The sequence below is a fragment of the Haliaeetus leucocephalus genome, unplaced genomic scaffold, assembly GCF_000737465.1.
Source record: "Haliaeetus leucocephalus isolate CR32 unplaced genomic scaffold, Haliaeetus_leucocephalus-4.0 Scaffold160, whole genome shotgun sequence".
NCBI lineage: Eukaryota > Metazoa > Chordata > Aves > Accipitriformes > Accipitridae > Haliaeetus > Haliaeetus leucocephalus.
This window is the reverse complement of record NW_010972596.1, coordinates 290,348-293,152: the sequence shown is the minus strand read 5'-3', so window position 1 is coordinate 293,152 and position 2,805 is coordinate 290,348.

Below are 2,805 nucleotides of genomic sequence, written 5' to 3'. Positions count from 1 at the left end.
GGGGAGCGGCCGGTCCGGCGGCATGGTCGGCGTGTCCCGTCTCCCAGCCGTGAGCTGCCAAGGTCACGGAGCCCTCAGGGAGCCGTGAGGCCGCTCCATAGTTTGCCGTTAGCCCCGGGCCCGTGAAGAGGAAGCTGGTCCGCTTGTTCTTGTGGGCTGGCGGGGTCCGGTCTTCGTCGAGTGAGAAACAATATACGGCGCTAAATATGCTTCCTACAAGCTCGGTGAGCTGCCCGGGCAGCCGTCCGTGTCCCCCCTAGGGCTCTGTTACCGGCACTGCCGTTTCTAACGGTGCCAGTGTGTGCTCATAGCACGGCACTGCGTTGCATGCAGACAGGTCTGTTCGCTGGCAAGGCAAACAGCGGGTGGGTCTGCTCAGGGAGATGTTGCTGAAGGTGAGTCGTGGAGCCCATGCCTGTCTGCATAGAATCGTAGAACCATCGAACAGCCCAGGCTGGAAGGGAGCTGGAAAGATCATCTGGTCCAACCTTTCATGGGAGGGAGCCTAGACAGCATTAACCAGCGCCCTGTCCAGTGGCATCGTGGAAACCTCCTGTGATGGGGACTCTGCCATGTCCCTGGGTTCCAGTGACTGGCTGTTCTCACTGTAAAAAAATTAACGTTGCTACTTGTAGCCACTCTTAAGTACTGGAATACTGTGATGAGGCACCCACCCCAAGCCTTCTGTCCTGCAGGGAGATAAGACCTAACTCCTTCACTCTTTCCTTATAGGGCAGGTTGCCCTGCCCTTTGATCATCTTCATGGCCCTCTTTTGACCCTCTCCAGCCTGTCCATGTTTTTCTTGAAATGTGAGGACCAGAATTGGACACAGTATTCCAGGTGTGGTCTGACAAGCACTGAAGAATAGAGTGGGATGATCACGTCTCTATCCCTGCTAGTAATACCCCTGTAGATGCAGCCCAGGATCTGATTTGGCTTTGTTGCTGCAGTACAGCACACTGTTGATTGATGTTCAGCTGCTTGTCCACTAGGACCCCCAGGTCCCTTTCAGCAAGGCTGCTCCCCAGCCACACAGCCTGGACTGGGCTCTTTGTTTATGCTGTCCCACATGCAGGACTTTGCACTTGTCTTTTTTAAACTTTATACTGTCCTTCCTAGCCCACTCTTCCAGCCTGTCCAGGTCTCTCCATATGATGGCTCTCCCTTGTCATGTGTCCACCTCACCACCCAGTTTAGTGTCATCAGCAAACTTGGTGAAGGTACTTTCAATTCCATCATCCAGATCATTTGGGAAGATGAACAGCTTGGGGCCCAGTGTCAATCCCTTGGGGACCCTACTTGTGACAGGCTGCCTGAGTAAAAAAGATTGACCACCCTCGGAGTGCAGCCTGTTGGCCAATTTTCTACCCATCTTGCAGACCACCTACCCAATCTGTATCTTGCCAGTTTGTCCAGGAGAAGGCTTCCTCATGGATGGAAGCACAGAAAGGCTTTCAATGTTACAAGTGGCTTACAGGACTTCATAGCTGAATTAGTTTCTGCTGCTGCAGCTGCCAAACCCAGGTGGATGTGGAGTGGAACCCTGCTGAAAGTAGGTCCATGGAGAATGGGTATAGGATCGTGTGAGTAATTGCTTTTTCAGTTGAGCAGCCAAATAAGAGGGAGGGAAGTAATTCAGAAGACAGCCAAAATAAGTATTACTCTTTTCTTCTTGTTTTGGTGAGGGAGGAAAAAAAACCAAAACCCCACACTTGTATCAAACAAAACATGTTGTTCAACCTGAAATGGTAGTTGTAAGCTAGAAAAGAAAGCAAATGGTTTGCTGTTTAAACATTTTCTGTTATCCTGAAACCCAGTGGTAAAGGCACTCCTCCAAGTAGTGGGAGGAGGTTCAGTTTCCCATTCTGCCTGACATGATTTGAATCTGCATCTCTCAGGTAGCTCATCTAATCATCTTATCTACAAGCACATACATTTGATTTAACTTAATGTGTTTCTCACCTTCTTGTTTTCTCTTTGGTCTTTGATTCTTAATTTATGTTTTTCTTTCAGTATTTCTTTTACCTATTTCTCATTTTTAACAAAAATTCATTACAACTTTGACAGCATACAGTCCACAGGGCTGAAGCTGTACATACATCTGTTGTAGTTTCAAATAGTCAATGAGGAACATGCCATCTGTGAATATTAAACCTACTTTTCTTGGCACTTATTTCTAAATGCACTACCTATATTACTGCTATGGACATAAATGCTTACTTGCCAGATGAAGTTTCTAGTAAATTAGTTTTATGTGCTAGAGCTCTGGGATTTTAGCAGACATTTACACCATACTGTTGCAAAAAATAACAGCCTGAGAAATCACAGAACATACCAGAGTTTTAGTCACAAAATGGCACTGAAATGCTGCAATAATTAGATTTTCTGCAATAATTAAATTTTGTTTCCCCCCATGTATTTAAAATTACTATTCTGAAAATGAGGAAATTACTCACTGTTTAACCAAATTCTTATTTACTGAGTGTTCCAAGAAACAGAAAAGTTTCAGCATGCTTCTGTGCAGCATATGGACTCCAATGTCACTTGGTAGCAGACCCTGCTTTGCTGACTTAATGCAGTATTTAATTACTCCACAGTGGAGATGTTAAGATATTTTTCATATTTAAGTTGTGACATTGAGGCTTCCACAGTAAGCTACTGTGAACAGCCTTGGAGCACTCGTTCTTTCTGTCTGTGCTTCATGCATACAAAAGGAGGGAGGGAATATGGAAATACATCATAGTTATGTAAGTTTGAAACTGAGCTACTGAATCTGACTCAGCAGAAGGATTTCACCGTTACGT